General features: G+C 41.6%; 1 long non-coding RNA gene across 2 annotated transcripts in view; it reads right to left on the bottom strand.

Annotated features, from left to right (window-relative positions):
* LOC115589301 (uncharacterized) overlaps positions 1-19090 on the bottom strand; it is a 65737-nt gene that overhangs the window by 45457 nt on the left and 1190 nt on the right. The window contains exons 3-5 of one of the 2 annotated variants that reach the window (XR_003985517.1): positions 12274-12346; positions 6939-7037; positions 341-440 (exon numbers count right to left, since the gene is read on the bottom strand). This is a non-coding gene — a long non-coding RNA (uncharacterized LOC115589301). Of the gene's footprint in view, positions 1-340; positions 441-6938; positions 7038-10017; positions 10508-12273; positions 12347-19090 lie in introns of those variants that run through there. The other variant, XR_003985516.1, reaches the window with a different exon arrangement.

Here is a 19090-nt window from a genome sequence, read left to right as displayed (position 1 = left end):
ACTGTACCAGAGGGATTAAGATGGAGTGACAAACCACCAAGAGACAGGCCAAGTATTCAGCAGCCACTACGGGCTATTTTGCTTCTGTGTGTGTGTGTGTGTCAGAGGTCAGGCTGGGGAAGTGTGTGTGTGTGTGTGTGTTAATGAGCTGGGATGACATGTTTGCTTTGTGTCCAAATGCCTACATGTTTGTGTGTGATGTGCACGTGAACGCCCACGTCAAGACCTTCATTTATGAGCTCGCTGTGCATGTCAGCAGGCCCACTGTGCTGGACTCTGTGCCATGTATTTGTATATGCGTGTGTGAGAGTTAGTGTGTACTGGCCACATTCATGTTTACCTTGAGCTTGAGTCTGGAGGTGGTGTCTGAGTTGGGGTGACAACATACTGTTGGTTTTCCACCTGTGGTCACCAGTCAACTTCCAGGACAGCGCGGGGGCCTCCGCATGAAAACACACCGAGCCGAGGGCGAGAGAGAAAGAGGGACAGAGAAGTTACTGGTAGATCCTGACCTGCAAGGAACTGTTTGCTTATCGCGGCTGATGCAACCTAAAAAATAAAAAAGTAAAAGTCAACTCTACGAGATCCAGCGTCGAAATAAGCAGCCTTTGTTACCTATGTGACACTTTCTGTTTCCTCTCCGTTTCCACACTAACCACTGACTATCTCTGGGACAACTCCCACGTAGCCATCAGTGGCCTCTAATTAGAGTTAAGTTTGATTTAGCTCCACTGTGATGATATGGAGCAGAGTTAGAAAAACACAACTGATGCAACCCAGAGCAACTGTTTAGTCTGTCACGGTTCAGACACCATCTGCATTCCCAGCTACAACTCAAACCAACTATGCTTCCACAGATTTACTGCGTGTGCCCCTGCATATGTGTACACACACACACACACCCACACACACACACACCCACACTTGTCTGGTGCCTCTACTCGAGAAGATGACTCTGCAAGTGGCATAAGATTAGCTGCTTTGAGCGTCTATAGAATATCACTGTGAATGACCGATGAAATAACACCACACTGTACGAACTCAGTCTCACATCCACTGATTCTTTTCATGAAGTGTACTGATGAAGTGAGTCGAGTTATAGCCATCATTCCTTATTGATTTCCCTTTAACCTTTTTATAACCACTACAAAGGAAGAGACATAGATAAAAACAGTGAGTGAGAGTGTCTTTAAGCGAACAAGAATGTGGATTGGGAAATGGAGCTGGGTGATAGGGCCTTGAAAAATAATATTGCAATATGTTAAAGTGAAACTCTCGCCAAAAAGCAACCGAGGCTTTATTTGTGATTGAATATGAGTCAAGCCTTCGTGTAAATGCATAATTACGATGAAAGGGGCACCTTTAAGATTTACCGTAGTTACGTTTTTGGGCAAGCTAATTTTCAATGGAGTGCATGGGGCACTGGCACGCTAGCATCCTGGACATGGTGTTGAAGTCAGAACAGCTCGACTTTACTGGCTTTAAAATAACTCAGATCCTGTTGTGGGGCCGACAGAGGGGGGATGGGCTTCCAAATCAAATATCACAATTCATTTGATCAAATATATTGGTATCAATATTAGAACAATAACGTTGGGATGACGACTAGTACTTTCACAAAGTATTAACAGAACTCGATTTTTCATAGTCATCAGAAATGTAGATATAATTACTAAGTGGGTCAAGCCAAGTATTAGCAAGTAGAATAGTCTAGTTAGGCAACTGGCAAGTTAGAACATTACATTCTTTCAATGTAATGACAACATTTATGTTATGTCATGATATGGCAACACCCTGAAAACATTACATAGCGTCATTTCACATCATTATAATAATGATATATCGCCAGACTTTTATTGTTGTACATTGAATGCACATGCTTTGTTTTTACATTTGATAGTAAAGTGATTCTCACACATACATGTCAAAAACAAACAAACTGACATGTTGTTCAGACTCAGGTGTTTTCTCCTGACAGGGTGTTGCTGTCGGTGTGCTTACAACATCAGTTAAAGACCGTTAGTCCGTCAGCTGATGAGCAGTTTACCTTGTGTGTCATCAGTCCAATGCACAAAGTACAGATGCAAACACTACGGGAATCCCAGGTTTACTACAAGCGTTCAAACAAACGAGGCACTGACACTGTGAGACTTGACTCAAGAGTGAAACCTTTAGAGTAGATCAGCTGTTACAAAACACTGTGGTGTGCTGGCTGGACTGACTGGCTGTTTTGTTTCAGATATTGCAGTCTGGCTCCACAGATATATTAAAGAAGAATTATGTGTAGTAATTTGGGATAAAGGGAGCTCTGCTATGGTATAATCCAGCATGAGGCATATTTGAAGGTTGGTTTGTAACAGAAATATTTAAGATGCATTTAGAAGGGATAATTACAAAGTTCTCGTTGGATTAAATGCTTTTCCTCAAAGCAGCTTTTACCAATAGGCTCAAACTGCCTTTTGTGGCCTGAGAAGAAATGTTTCTCATTTGACAAATCTGCTCTTATGTCATGTAGAGGGCTGCCCTTCAAAGATTATGATCTGAATCACTTTCAGATAAGATCTGCTTCATAGCACACAGCTTCGAGTACACAGAGACATTTTGAATCTGAAAGAGTCTCTGCAGCTCTTTGCTATCAGTAACAGCTTCCAAAGCCTACAGTGATGTTTGGATAGAATTTTCTAAAGACAAAGCACTTCATCTAAACTATCATAATCACGATTGGATGTGAAAGACAAAACCGTTTCATTTAGAATTTTCTCACAGTACAACCAGAACCAAGCATTTGACAAAACATCATCAAACCAGATAACAAAAATCAATTACTCTCTAACTCAATTATCTGAACTCATTTTTTCAATTAAGTAAAATATCTCAAAATAAATACCACATAAAAAATGTGATTCAGTTCCATTTCTATCACTGTCCTAACACTATATCGTGTAGCCGTGCACACCATTTGCTTTGCCACATCATCCTCCTGCCACAGTGCATGAGCTCACCAGCACATTACTGCTTTACAAATCCACAACTGCTTTTATGAGGTGCGATTGGTTGGCCCAGAGAACTCTGGGGAATTCAATATTTTTTCAAAGGCATAATACACACCGCTGTGGAGCAATAAAAGAAAGAACAACAAAAGTGTCCATTCTCACTAGAAAGGAGCAAAGGAGGGAGAATGAGGGGATTGGTCAGAGAGGGAGAGGGAATGAGTGTGTGTGTGGAATCGCTCAGTGCTTTAATATGATGACACCAGGCTGGCCGAGGCTATTATCAGTCTTGTAGACTGCTCTGAACACAGACAGAGAGGCAGAAAGAGAGAGCACCCCCACTTTAATAAAAGGAGCCCTTTGCCGTCGTCTGATTAGAAATATCATTTCCTGATGCCCGATTTTAACTCCTTTAAATTGGTCAGAGCCGAGCACGGATAGACTGTATATAATAAGCTGCAGGGAAGAAGGACTGTAAAATAACTGAGGTGATAGACAGGGAGCGGCGGCAGTGCCTGCTCGCACACACAAATGTGTACGCGCGCGCACACATCTACACAGCGGCCATGCAATTGCTAAACCTGGTGAGGGGCAGGTGCTTTAATCTAAATCGTCTGCCTCTGCTTTGATTTCCTTCCATGAGTTTAATCTCCTGCCTCTTCAGCCTGTCCCTCAAAGAAAACAGAGGCATAAATAAACCAGCAGCTTTCAGTGGGACGACTCACACACAGCCAGCCCCACACACACACACACACACACACACACACACACACACACACACACACACACACACACACACCAGGTGACCTACATAACAAACCTGGTCACCATCATTAACTGCACTATCTTCCTTCAGTGTAACTCACATTATCTATGTGTTCACTCTGTACCTGAGATGATTGTCATGTAAAGTGTATTCCTGTGTGACTTCCACCGGCGTTCTCTCACTGCTATTACTGTGATTGTTGCCGTCAATTAGTATCATCATAATTATTCATGAGGCTAATTATCATGTCATTTTTCACATGTGTATGTTAGCATCACTGCCACAGCAAATAGATTATGATCACTGTTATTAAATGCTTCATCTCTCTATGTGTGTGTGTGTGTGTGTGTGTGTGTGTCTTTGCATGATTACATTATCATCATGAGGAGAAATGGTCGTTTTGGAATGAAACAGACACTCCTTCCCAGCTGAGTGAGGGAGATGGCCTGATAAGTGGGGAGGTAATAAATAGCCTGATCCTGCCGAGAACAGCATGCCGACAGCCGCACGCACGCACACACACACACACACACACACACACACACACAGAGTCCCCCTCTCTCTCTTTCAGTCTCTCTCTCTCTCTCTCAGTTCGGCCCCTGTGGCCAAAAAGGCATCTGCTGCTCATGCTGATGTCATCTGGAGATAATAACTGGGCCCAGCGTGGCACCGGGCCACAGCCAGCGTCTCAGACCCCCTCCGCGCTGCATGGGCTTACTACGATCTGGCAACCCGCATCTGGGGGTGGGGGTGAGGGGTTGGGGCTAAGGACCTGGCAACCTACAGCTGGGGGGGGCTGGGCTGTGAGGGGGTGGGGGTAGTGGCGCTGGAGACATGCAAAGCGTAGCCGCTGGGCCGGAGGGCACTGGCAGTGAACAAGTTACTCTGGGTGTGTTCAGGGTCTGGCAGCCCACAAGTGGAGTGGATATACAGTTTTCTCCCCCACTATGAGCCAGACAACCTCAGTGACTGTAGAGAGGAGGGAGCAACACCGCCTACAGCAAAAGGGGATTTTTTTTTTTTTTTTTTTTTTTTTTTTTACAAACAACAGTGACTGTAAACTGGCAACAAAGCCAACATGTAAACAAACTGTGGACTGTTGCTTTTGGGTGCAGAATGTGTGCAATGTTGTGAGAGTGTGTGCTTGTGTGGTTTGTGGGGGGCGCACAATTGAGGTGATTGTGTGGATATATTTTCAATGTGCAGAATGGATTTTTAAATATTCAGTTTCAAAATGCGTTATTGGCATTGGTGCAGTCATTTCTTACACTGCCAACAACGACAAGATGGTACAATGATGGAATGATGGATGGAAAATATCAAGGTTAATTATATATACAATGCTGATTCAAGGCCAATTTTCTTCAAGGTGTGGTAACTGCATATTTGCTCACTCATAATATTGCAGTGTATTTCTAATCCATGTAGCTACTGAAGGAAAGACTGAAATAATTCATAACTGGCGATTTAGCATTTGGAATATTTATGAACTATTCAAGGTGTACACCTCGCCTCGTGTGCAGTGTCACCTGGGATTGGCTGCAGATTCAAGAGCGATTCAGAATTGCATAACTGTATGATAGTTAATGTACATGAAAAGGTTTTGCGATCACCTGTCCGTTTAATGACATCTAAAAATATATCTGACCCCTTCAACTCCAGCTACCTCTCACTTTGACTTTTTTAATGTTTATTCAACAGTCTGACTACAGATATATTGTATATACTCTCTCTATAAAAAAATACATTAAAATGTTTTATTGGCACAAATGTTTAGGTTACATTAATTCCAAAGCTAAATTACATATTATCGAATGATAAGAAAACATTTAGTGTAGAGCCTGCTTCTCTTCTGACACTAGTCTCCTCACACAGATGAGGCAGTCTCTGAGGATCGGGGAGAGGGATCAACCCAGGATTATTTATTTTTTTAAAGAAAATTTTCTTAAATCATTTTATTTCTCGCAGTAAATTAAGGAGTGTGATTCAGTCTCAGCCTCTCTTTTAGTACAAAGTGAACACAGCCTGGCCTCCCTGGGCAGCCTGTTCTACCTGCGATGACCTGTTTCTATTGGCAGGCTCTGTCCACTCAGTCTGCACATTGTCATTCTCCTCAGTATTATAATCAGTCCTGGTTGCCAGATACTCCACCACCTTCAAATAGTAGTTAGCTACAATGCGCTGCTTTCAATAGCTGCTTTACAACTTCCATTAAACAACAAACGCAAAAGACAAAGACATGATAAATGACGTTGAAGCACAAGACACTGTGACGCACTATGGCTCACTCACCAGAGAAGGAGGAGCTACAGGACCCGCCACTGCTTTCAAATCAGCTGTGTGTTGGTGTTGTGTAAATGCACTAAAAAGCGAGGTGAAGCAGCTTTTACTTTGTTTTCTCTTCCCCTGTGGGACAAGTTTCCTGAAAACCTGACATTAGCTCAAACAGCTCGCTTAAATCAGGGCATAAATCATTATTGTTTACTGGGCCTGTTTTTAATCTTTGACTTCGTATTTGCTCCTTTATTTTATTGCCTTTTAAAATGCAATTTTAATCAGGTGGAAAAAAATTCCACGGCATTACTGCCAGTTGAAGGTAAAAATACAACAAGCCTTACGCATTTGGGATTTTCCCCCCCCCCCATGCAATTGTATGGAACTCTTTCCAAAGTGGAATCAAAATGTGAACAGTTTATGACACTGCAGCCGTTCCCTAACCTTAATCAAGTGTTTGTCACTGTAAATATGACGTCCTTGATGTTTCTCTGAACCCGACTGATAAATAAATATTTTGGCACACAAATGGCATTCTTTTTTATAATTACATTTTGAAAATTAAGGTTGAAACTTGACTTTTAAATATTAGACATTATCGACAGCTCTGAGTAAACCATTTAGGTTTCAGCATTTCCTTCCTCCCATTGGCTTTCATATTCTCCTGCAGCAAAGTACATACACACACAGATACACACATAAATGGACACGCAGCATCACATGTACACAAACGCACATGGACCTTCACACACTTCGCACACACATACACACACACACACACACACACACGAGACACATCTCGAGTGAGCTCGTTCATAATGCACATAATGTACAGGACCCACAGACACGCACACAACTCAAACTGACATTACGTTACCACAAGGTCAGCCACTCCCGCCATAATTCACCTTGCCACAGTCCTCTGTGGGTTGGTAAATCTAGCTGTGTACATGATCAGTGAGGTAAGAGCACAGTATCTGTTCACCGGCCTGATGTGCTGAAAGGGGCTGAAACAAGAGAACAGAACAGAGGAATTGAGTTACTTTGGACAGGATGGCTCCCTTCCCTGCCGCCCACCTAAACTGCGGTCCATTATTGGAGCTCTTAAAGGAGCTAACAGGCGTCAATCTGCCCATTTGGACAGCAGCGAGTGGGTGGACTATTAAGTGGCTGCCTGGATGGCCTCTCCTATTGTCTTCCTCTGTTTCTATCTCACTGACACTCTCAGCCCTTTCCCCTGCTGCCTTGTTTTCCGCTTTTCATTGTTATTTCTTTTTAACGTCAATCTTAATTACCTGCCCATTTATTTCTCACTGCCCTTTTTATGTCTACCTCTAGCTTGCACCTCCCATCCCTTACTGTCTTTATCGCTTTTTACCTTCATCTGCCTCTCTCTCTGTCTGTTTCTATCTGTGTCTCAGACCTGCTTGTCTGCTATCTGTGAGCATCAAACCCTCTGTGCTGACTGCGTCTGTGGAGGAGTAGGAAGCCTTGAAGACGAAGAAATCAAATTGTCTGCTAGCAACTAATTCCCCCCGACATCCACTTCAGCCTGGCTGTCTTTGCCTGCATCCTGGAGGGAGGAAAGAGGAGGGGGAGGAGGGGAGGGGTTGGATGGAGGGTGCAGCAGGGGGAGACTGTGGAGGTAGTGAATGTGTGTGTGTGTGTGTGTGTGTGTGTGTGTGTGTGTGTGTGTGTAGAAGAGAAAGTGTGTGTGTGGGGGGCAGTTGGCTGGAGGCTGATTCTGACTCCCTGTGCTTCTTGTCAGATTGACCGTGGATCAACCTGAGGCTCAGACCTCACCTCAGCATAAATCTACAACACATGTGCACACATGTATACACCTGCACACGCACGTATCCCATGTTCACCACCCTTCAACACACTGCTACATTTCTGCTACATTACTAGATTCTTCTCTTACAAACGCAAAGGAAGCATCAAAAATAGATTTTTTTTTGTGTGACTCCTTGTAAGGATTTTTCAGAATCAGTGAATCAAATGAATAGCTGGAGGTTAAATATCACTACATTTGGAGCTAGACTGATACATCAGAGGGCCTGTTGATTAAAGAAATATTTGTGTTACTAATAGTCAAGATTCTGAACATAGTGCCTCTTTATCTTTGATTTTTAATAATCTGTTTACTTAAGTTTAGAGCCGCAACTAAGAATTATTTCCAGGAATAATTGATTAATCGTTTAATTAATTTAGTATAAAATGTCAAAAGGTTGTGAGGCCAAAGAGACGTCTTCAAATAGATTACTTTGTCCAATCATATGTCCAAAACCCCAAAAAATCTTCATTTACCTTCAAGAAGGACAAAGAAAAGCAGCAAATATGTGCTTGAAAAATGAGTGAAATGATCAGTGGATTATTACAGTTGTTAGCTATTAATTCTTCTTGACCAATTGATTAATCAACCAATTGTATCAGCTCTTACATGTAACTAAATCTAACATCATTGTTGTTTTTGAGCTGCTGCTATAGAACTCTTCAGCATGTAAATGAAATGTCACAGATGTGCCTGCAGACAGAGTGGAGTGTGTTTACTGAACATGCAATCTGTATCCAGAAAAAAACAAAAACTGCATCCAGTAGATACCATGTCAGAGCTTACTGACAAACATGCAGGTGTATCATAAATATATAACATGGCTGATACACTGTAAAATCATCAGCCGTTTTACTCAAACCCAGCGTCAAGATAAAACAAAAAAAATGCATTGTAAAATAGGGGTGTGCCAAAATATCGATACTACGATATATCGCGATATTTCGTCTTGAGGTACGTTATCGATACACTGGTGCCAAATATCGATATTTAAAAATGTAAAAAAAAAAAAAAAAAAAAAAATTCTTTTTTTTTGGCCCACCACCACCCCTCTTCGGGATTAAATTTAAAAAAAATGGTTTAAGTAGCTCTGAAACCCACACATATAGATATTTAATGATAGTTGTAGTCAGTGTGTGTGTTAAGAAGAGACACTGTGCAATATACTCTTTGTTTACTTGGCTGTCATTCATGTGAAATTGATTGACAATGTTTTGTAATTCCTGTGAAATGGATTCAGTGCAGTCAATAAATTCTGAATTTCTTCAGTGACACAGATATCGCGATGTATCGTGGATGAAATTTCTTGCAATATGTCGATTATCGCAGATATTATCGTTATTATTGTGATATTATCGTTATCTTTATCGTTATTCAATAATTCAATGTAACAAAACTCTTAATTTAGATGCTACTACACGCTACACACAAGTCCTCGTCTGAAGGCTTCACTTCAAGTTGACTCTGTAACACACTCCTGTACACGCTCATTCAAGGGTTCATGTGTCGGTTGATCCCTACATTGAGACAAAGCCCATGAAATGAGGTAATAACAGGAGACCTCCAGTCTCGTCATTATCTGTGGTTTACTGTGAGTAAATGACATCATTATCAGAGGCTATTGATTGTCTTCTGGCCGGGTGACAGCAGGTCAGCTAATAGATGGTGGTTATTCCAGCCGAGGCTACGTTTATAGACTGGAGAGAGCTTTAGACCAACACATTAGCGCTTCAGAGGAGACAGGCAGTAAACTACAAGATGTGATTATCCGACATACCATCGACATTATGTCTCATATTTATATAAAGACTTTGTGAAGAAATTGAAACACCTCTGCCTACATAAAACCGCTCAACACGATTCAGTTATTTTTCTGTAACAGCCGCGGCCTGCACACTCAAACAAAGACACGCCTGTACTCGTGCACATGTACATACCGACGCACACACTACATTAAAACACAGATTTTGTCCGCATTGATGAGCTAAAAGACCAACACACATAAGAGTCCTGAATGTCTCTAATGTCTTAATGATATTTTTAAAAGTATTGATGATAAATTATTACATTTATTTGATTTCACTCCATCAAAAGCAGTACACAGCCATTTTTGAATTTCATGATTTTTCTGTTACATGACCAATCGACCGTGTTCCAACAAGCAGGATTTCAATGTTCAGGCTTTATTTGCCAGCCTCACCTTTATGTATTTCCTCTCCACTGTATCTCTCTGTATTTTCTACCTACTGCTCCATAAATGTTTTATAAAAGCCTTCTTTCTTCTTTCTCCACGTGGTTTCTCACAACTCCCCTATTTAAGAGAGACTTGCACTGAAATGGTATTTTTTTGCTTTTATTCTGCACAACTTTTGTGTGTGCCAGCTCTTTCTCTTTTGCTCTCTGTACCCACTCCTCTTTCTTCATCCCTCTCTCTTTCCCTGAATCTTTCTTTTCCCAGCTGTGGTTTAGCTGGCTGAGTAGGACGGTGCTGCCATGTGGTCGGACCATCACCGCAGTGACTCTGACCCTGGCATTGTGTATCTCTGACTCTCTCTGACCTCTGGGTACAATGGCTCCACTCACAACCTTCCTGGCTGCCTCAACCCTCACTGTCAGCCAGAGAATGGACGGGGAGAAAAGAGCCTGTGATGGAGGAGAGTGGGGGGCAGAGTGAGAGCAGTGGGAAGAGGGAGGGAAAGTATGTGTGTGTATGTGTGTGTGTGTGTGTGTGTCTGAACATACATGATATGTCGATAAGGTAAAACAACAGCAGTCCTGTTGTTCTATTGTAAAAATGCACATCACATGAACCATAATATTCTAGGAATTTAATCAAGTACTTGTGGCAGATACTGTCCATCCACTGCTGTTCCAGCCATCAACGCCTACTTTACACCTACACCTGCTGAAGTACTGAAATCCCACAGAGCACTTTCTATAGGTGGGCACCTTTATATCAGTTAGAAAATTCTGGATACCTTTATGCACCATTTAAAGAGCAAACAATGGAATGGATCGGATCATTGCTAAAATGTAATACAATGTTCTCCGAGTCTGAACACGAATGTGTCCCAACAAGTTTGTAACAAATGATGCGAGGAACAGATGCCAAACATCCTGTATCTGCCTGTTCTCATTCGCTCGACTTTTCATTCAAAAAACTCAATTTTGATTGATGTGTGCTGGGGTGTAAAGCTGGCATCCTTAAATTATCTTAATTAATCATCACTATTTACAATGTGTGCCTGAGTATTACATAGCCAACTAAGATTACACTTTTGTTGTTACTAAGAAAATATGATGGGCTTGTCATGGCAAGTTGAAGGTGACGATGCCAATAAACGGACAAGTTCACCAGAAGACTGATTTCATACCATGTATATCTATTTTCACAAACCGATGTTGAACATAAGCCCAGTGTCACACTTTGCCGTCTGATTAACTGCATTTTACAGATTCTTTGATTGTGTCTGATTTAAGTAAACTGCAGGTCCCACACAGACCTTTCACTACTGATCATGACATGCTGAAAATTGCGGATTTCAGTTTTAATTTGCTATATGTATTCCTGATTGTTTGATAGAATATTAACACCAGATAACAGATGTTTTTATACTACAGTGGTAAGCTAAAACACTGATATCAGTCAGTGCATCAGTTCATTGTTTCAACTTAAGAGTATGGGATTTGAAATGTCACCATGGGATATATTCAACTTAAAGCACTAGCTATGTTCATTTAAAATGATACTAAAATCAGATTATATCAAAATTATACCATAAATAACTCTCTACAGCATTGAGACGCACTTTATCTTGTAAAGCAGCTTTTTTTTTTTTGCTCTGCATGTGCCTTTTGTACACCTATTTGTATTAGTATTCTGGCTTTTCTCAAGTGTCCTAAATATCCTTTCAGTTTTTGACATCCACTTGTTCCATTTCTGCTGTGATGTTTGCCGCATTTATAGATTCTGAGTGCAATATTTGTGTTTTTATTCTAAAAGTTGTATTTTATGAACAGTAGTTTTCACATAATTCTCTTTCCACTGTACTAAATGTGTCAAACAGTCACACATGTTATAAATACATGAGACTGGCTGCTAATGCATCTCACGTTTACCTCTCTGATCAGACCCAAGGGTAAACATGTTACAAAACGACAACTTATGTAAGGGACTGGGCTGTGCTGCGAAGCTACGGGCATGTCTTGATGGTTCAAAGTAAAACTTGTGATGATAGAAGCTAGATTAGCTGTTGATACAGCACTTGTACTAAGAAAGCGTTGACTGAGCAGAGCTCCCATGAGGGCCTAATCCTTGCTAGTACACAGAGAGGCAGGGCTGCCCTCAAGGTGAGCTCTGAGTGTGAATGAGTGTGGGAGACGGACGGATGAGTGCAGGAGCCACTCACACATGGGTCTGCGGCCACTCCTACAGTATGTGGCTTGTTTCACACCATGCCAGGTCATCAGAGGGTCAGCGCTCTGCAAAGAGGGGAGAGAGACAGAGAGAGAGATTTTTACTTCTGTTTTAAGAGTTAACTGCAACTACAATAATGATTCAATTCAAGAAGGAGTTTAATCGTTTATGTTGGCAGGAGTTGTAAAATCACCATAACAATTAACTGCACTTTGGGCATTTTCAGTGATCAAATGGCCTTCTAACCAATAGTATATGCTATTTTCAATGACAATGCTATGATAAACCTACTGTACATTAAATGCCCAGCATCCAGTGACAAACAGACAATGTTAGCGACAACAGTGGCATGTAAAGAAGAACCATTTATCTTTAGGCACTGTTTATCAATCAATGCAAAAATGTGAAACCAACTTGCAAAAACATAGCGGACAAACAGCCTGTCAAATCCCTTGATAATGGAGAGTGCTACGAGTGACACATTTAACATGCGTGTAGTTCTTCCCCATATGATGGACAACAACAGAGGAGTGTGCCAGATGCTTTATTATGGATTCCACCGCAGTTCTTACAAGACTAGCTGTGATGGTGGGTTGCCCTGCCATCAAACACAGCAACACCTTCGGCCTCTGTGCCAGTCTTCTGCTGCTCGTCTTGGTGTCCCTCATCTTGTGGGGCTGCTCTTTGCCATACTATCACTGGGCTTGTCTGGGCAGAGTGCACAGGCTGGCTTTGCCCGCTGCTGCTCAGCCACCTGGCCTGTTTGCTCTGCCTCTGAGCCAAGAGAGGCTGCAGCTAGGACAGCCAAAGTGGTCGACGCAACCTGCTGCGGTTCAAAATCCGCTGCACCAGCTCTGCAGCTGGCCGTGTGTTTTACAGACCAACCACGAATGAGAAAGTGAGTGCTGATGGAGAATAACAGCAGGTCAGCTCGCCATTATGGCAGGATTTTCTTATTCACTTGCGTGATTGTGTGTTTTTCATCGCTTTCACATATTTACAGCCTGTGTGCTCTGAGTGGTAAAATTCAAAACGGAGAGGTTCAACCTTTTTTCGCCTTGTCTTATACATTTATACATTTTTTAATAGGACAGGTCAATAAAAATGATCACTAATTATCAACATCGGCCTACCGTGATAGGCTTTTCAGCCATGTCGCTCTGGCCTAGTCTGTGCACACCCACACAGTCCTGAGGTTTTAATTAGGCTAAATAAGTGAAACACCTGTGAACACCTGCGTAGGCCAACTGTGAGTAGATATCAGCAAAGGTGTTTATTGCTCACCATAATTAGCAATAAAATCCAAACCTTGTATTAAAAAAAAACAAAAAACAACTCTCCTATGAAAATGTGGTAATATTTATGTCAGTTTCGGTGAGTGTGCTTTTCTCTCATAAACCTGCATCTCTGGCCCTATAATATCAGCGCATATACCGTACTCACTTGCAGGTTTGTTAAAGCTACATTGTCCAGCTTTTGTTGAAAATGTTTAGGAGAGGTGCTGAGAGGTTTTTCAAATAGTTTGTCCACCTTCACTGCTATACATGGCATGGACAAAATATTAGAGACAATTCTCATTTTAGGGCAATAAGGTAGAAGTCATTTATATGATACTGCTCGAGCAAAATTCGACAAGGATACTCTGACCCATGTATTGCAGTTAATATTGCAGTTTTTTCTCCAAACATCAATGGTCCGCGTAGCACTGTACTGTAGAGCAGAGCCCTATTGTTTTCAATAAACATGACAGTTTTATTCTCACATCAAGAAGAGCAGAATTTGGCAGCGAAAGGCGTCTCTGACCAAAGTATGAAATCTCTCACACTTACAGCACACAAAGACATGGCTCCTGGCTGTAAATCTCACACAGACAGACACACATAAAACACACACATATGGACATAGACGGGCAAAGAGATCTGCACATGCACACAAGCCAGCACACACTCACTGTGATTTAGGGTAATTGCAAATAACAAGCCTTCTGCTCTGACATCCAACCTCTATCAATTAAACATCAAATATTCTCCCCAACAGTTTTGCTGCCAAACACATTCTTCATTCCTTTAATCCCAAAAGCTGAAACTCAACCCAGTTAAAACGCCAGTGGAGAATGAGAGAGAGAGAGAGAGAGAGAGAGAGAGCAAGAGACAGGGGAATCAAAGCATGTTAATCGAGCCCTACAGTGCAGTATGTTGTGTGTGTGTGTGTGTGTGTGTGTGTGTGTGTGTGTGTGTGTGTTCGTGTGTGTGTGTGTGTTTGAGGGAGACAGTGCAAGAAAGAGAAAGGGAGCCAGAGAAGATGTGCATGTAATCATTTTTATTCTTCAACCCCCACCTTCTCTTTCTTTCCCCTTTCCCCTAGCCAAGGTCTCTCTCTCTCCCTCTTTCTCTCTCTCCATGTCACTGTCTTTAATGCACTCTGACAACACACAAATCACTGGAGTGGTTTCCCAGCAACAGGAGGGAGGGTTTGGGGTTTTGGACCCTGATGGAGCCAAAAACGTCTTCCAGGAGAGGAAATTGATTCAGTGGGAAGTCTTAAAAAAATCCTTCAGATCCAGTCAATAATCAGCACCAGATAAAAAGGCGGGGAAGGTGTGTAGGGGGTGGGGAGTGGGCATTGATTATCCCTGCTTCTACCCAGTACACGCAGGCAGTAAAACAAGAGCTGGGAAGCAGCCAGAGAAACAGCACGGCAGTCTGATGAAAGACAGTGGCGCTTGAGGCTTGTGGTCAGAAATCAAAGTGTCCCCCCTCATCTCCCTCTGCTCTTTCCTCCCTCAGTAGGAACCATGTTTTCCTCTCCCAACCACTCCTCCCAACCCACATTCATTTCTCTCTGCCTCCCCCCTGTGGACTCAAATGATCATGGCAGATCCTTTCGCGACAAGATAATAAGAAAATCCTTTATTGATCCCCCGAGGGGAATTTCAAGTGTTGCAGCAGCACACAGACAACGTAGCAAGTAGGTAATTCCTCAATTAGTAAATCTGAACTGTAACTGAGCTCTTTTGCCTTTAAGATTCAACAACTCATTATTTCCACCATGTGGTAACACTTTACAATCAGGCAAACTTAAATGCAAATAAATGTAAATGTGATTAATTCCTTGCTGTTAGTATTAATAAATGCAAATTATTAATTGTCCTTTATGATGTTCAGGAATAAAAACATTTGGGTTGCCAGACTGTCAACTATGGCTGCGATGGCATGTGACTTTTATGGTATATTGGGTATGAAAAGTAAGAGCTGTTATATTGTGTACATTTGCTAATCTACTGAATTGTAAATGGGTAAAACTTCTGTTTTGCTGTGAAGGAACTCAAAGAGATGACAAAAAGACCTTTCTATGACATCAACCGTTCAGTTCAAATCCGAAAACCAATTTGGGGAAAAAAAAAATCTAATTAAAGCCCTGCATGCAAAGCTCTGTCAAAGCAAGTTATTCCTCAATGAATTTGAAAAAAAAAAAAAAAGGCCTCAATTCAAAATATTGACAGACCGCGAGATTACCTCTAATTTTGGGGGAACAACTAAATCTATATGATGGCTTGTAGGCCAGCAATGAGAGGTGTTACATTATTTATAGTCCATTTTTGCACAAACAACATCAAGCACATGTTCCCAGGTCCTGATAATGATCTTGTCTCTGTGGGGGAATTGTATGATTCTCCAAGGTCACTCTGTCTCCAATCTATAGGAAGTCATACATGTCTTGGACGTTAAAGTCTGGATAAGGATAGTGACGACTGCTCTACGAGCAATCTTCTCATAGTCTCTGCAACCTAGATACTCAAAGCTAATGTAGATATGTCTACAGAACAGATGGCTGATGAACCAAGCCAAGGCTAAGCTAATTAATTGTGTAGACCTTGTAAGGAGGCCTTCGATCTATCTATGTTTACAGACCAAGTGTCTCTGACCTATTTTACCTCTTAGTCTTCTGGCTACATGGGAGAGATTCTGCATCACCCCCCTTGCTATGTTATTAAACAGATAACCATGTATGGAAGCACTGCCTCCTGAAGCTGTAAGATATAATTTGGACACTTGGGAAGACTTGTTAGGATTATCATGGCAACACTCTGTAAAGACAGACGTGATGTTCTCCATGATCATGCTTTATAAACTCAACGTAAGTCATCGGTGTCTCTGAGTCTTCCTCATTTCTCCTGATCGGTCAAGTGAGCTGAAATTCCACAACAGTCTCATTTTAAAATTGAACCTTCTCAAATGGGTTGTAAGCACTCTAATGATTGTATATGCATCAAATAAAGTTGTTACTCACATTTTACGGGCCTGCTTAATATTACCCTCGAAAACACACAAACTCACCCAGTCAAAAAAAGGCCAACTGATTTTATCTAAAGAGAATTATGCATCTTGCATGAGATGAAATGTGTAAATTTTTTATTTTTATTTTTTTGTCTAAGAAAAGGATCAGAGATCTGACTTCCATCCTAGGGCTAAAAATCAGTATTCAAAAGGTCTGAAATTGTTTACAGAATTACTAGAATTCTGAGGTTAAAGTCAGAATTATGACTTTAATTTCAAATCTCAAAAGCTTGTGACTTGCATGACAGTCACTCTCATATTGGGCAAAAGAAGAGGGAATCGTCACAGAATAACACTTCAACATACTCATTCATCACCATCACCCTGCTTCCCTCAACAAAAAAAACTATGAGAATTTTTAATTGGATTCTGGATAACGCCAAAAAAAAAAAAAAGCCCTGTGAAATAAATCCGTTTATGGTACATACACATTTTGTACACTATACAGATGAACACCACTTTTGTGATTTTCGAGGCGTAAATTAAAACAAGCTATTGTTTGAAAACCCACAGACTTTGAGATGAGGAAGCCAGATTTGGAAAAATGCCAACTGATTTCTGGGCTTTAGTACTACAGACTCCACGACTACTACTACTACTACTATTTCAATGCATATAAATACAATGTTTATTACAGCAGATGATAAGTCAAAATGAGTCTCGTCAGAAAGTAGTTGGCGCTTAGAGTCTACAGGGAGATTTCATGATCGAAGGGCGTCTGCCCTGAGCAGCAGCAAGAAGAATCCCCCCATGGAGTCCAGACACTGGTGGTGGTTTGATGACTCCTCTGAGACAGATGGGCTGATGAAACGATGAAGTCGGAGAATCTGTGAGGAGTGGTGGTGATGCATGCGCTAAACTGCAGCATGAATGAACTAGAGGCAAGAGGTGATCGTACTTAAAAAGACAACAACAAGATGATAGGCTAACAGTGAAGGTGTATCGCTATGCTATTAGCTAGAAATGCCTAACTTAATTGAGCAGCTGATTTGAATTGATGGGCTGAGATAGGGGCAGGCACTTATGAGTGAACATGTGAGAGGGCTGAATGAAGGTATGTTATGAGAATTAAATGAAGTACGGAGCACGCAAAAGAGTAGCCTTCCTGTCTGAACTTTCACTAGAGCTTCATTAGGTAAAACATTGTATAACAAGGCTTTTTAGACAACATGTGATTATTCTACTGTACCGTCAAACTATAATGTCTATATTTAATTCAGCTGGTCTGAACCAACGTATATATGAATCTAACAGTAGGCTACTTGAACTTTGTTGGACACATATCAGACTAAAAAAAACTCTGAAAATCAGCGAGGTGTGGTGGTGTTTCAGCTTCAGTCTTGAAGCGCTGCTAAATATTTTACAAGCCACCAATTGTAAAGAGTTAAAAGGTACAACTGTTTCGTGAGTATGAAGCCCAGAAGCTTGTCTTTTTGGGCACAGTTAAAAAGAAAACCCCGAAGCTCTGTAAGGCCTCTCCTCTCAACATTATTGTTACCGATGAGGCAAGTAAAAAATAGATCCGGTATCGGTACGTTTTCTAATAAAAACCCAAAAAACTAAAACAGTGTACTGTGCTGCTGAAGCAGCGCTTTTCCAGCTGAGCTGCGTGCGCCAGTGTGTCTCACCATTGGGAGCTGAACAGGAATTAAGAGAAAACTACATATAGAGGAGTAAGTTGACTCTGGGATCTACAATGTCAAGTGTGATGTAAATGTCTCTCTGGAGCGCTACGTTCTAAAGCAGGGGTGATATGGCCTTGAGGCTCAGCTTCCACATGTAACATCCTACTGTGGATTTAATTATGGAGTTACTTTTTTGCACTACAATAATCTTCTCTCTCTGTAAACTATCTCGTTTGGTTCTTCCTTTTCTCTTGCTCTCCATCCTCCTGCACTGACAATCACACACAAACATAGAGCATCAATACAGCCAAAAAAATGACATAAAGAGTATATTTATGACGCAAATAAATGTTGTATGAGTTTGTGGAGACTGCAGCCTACTTCACTGCACCGCTCAGCAATGGGAAATCATTCTGCAGCCCTTGACAATGTGGGCAAAGTAGTAGCTGACTTAGCATTATAACTGTGTGGTCTCTTGTTTACCCGGCTCTTGCTGTCTGTCTCTCTCTCCTTTTGTCTCCTTACTTGTGCTGTCAACCAAAAGGCACGCTAAACAACACAAATATTTATAATGACGCTCGGATGAAAGCTCCGACAGGACGACTTCCCTTTCACATGCTCTGTTCTTAGTTTGTTTCTCATATAAACCGGGAACATCAGAGACACACCTTAACTCTAACCCTCTCATCTTGCTGCTGTCTTTTTAAATACGGTTTGCCTCTAGGTCATTCATGCCGGTGTCCTGCGCGTGACCTCCACCTCCACATCACCACCCACTCTTTGCAGATTCCCCAGCTTCATTGTTTAATCAGCCTGTCTGTCTCAGAGGAGTCATCAACCACCACCA

The sequence above is a fragment of the Sparus aurata genome, chromosome 1, assembly GCF_900880675.1.
Source record: "Sparus aurata chromosome 1, fSpaAur1.1, whole genome shotgun sequence".
NCBI lineage: Eukaryota > Metazoa > Chordata > Actinopteri > Spariformes > Sparidae > Sparus > Sparus aurata.
Note: the sequence above shows the minus strand (reverse complement) of the source record. Positions and strands in the feature narration are given on the sequence as shown.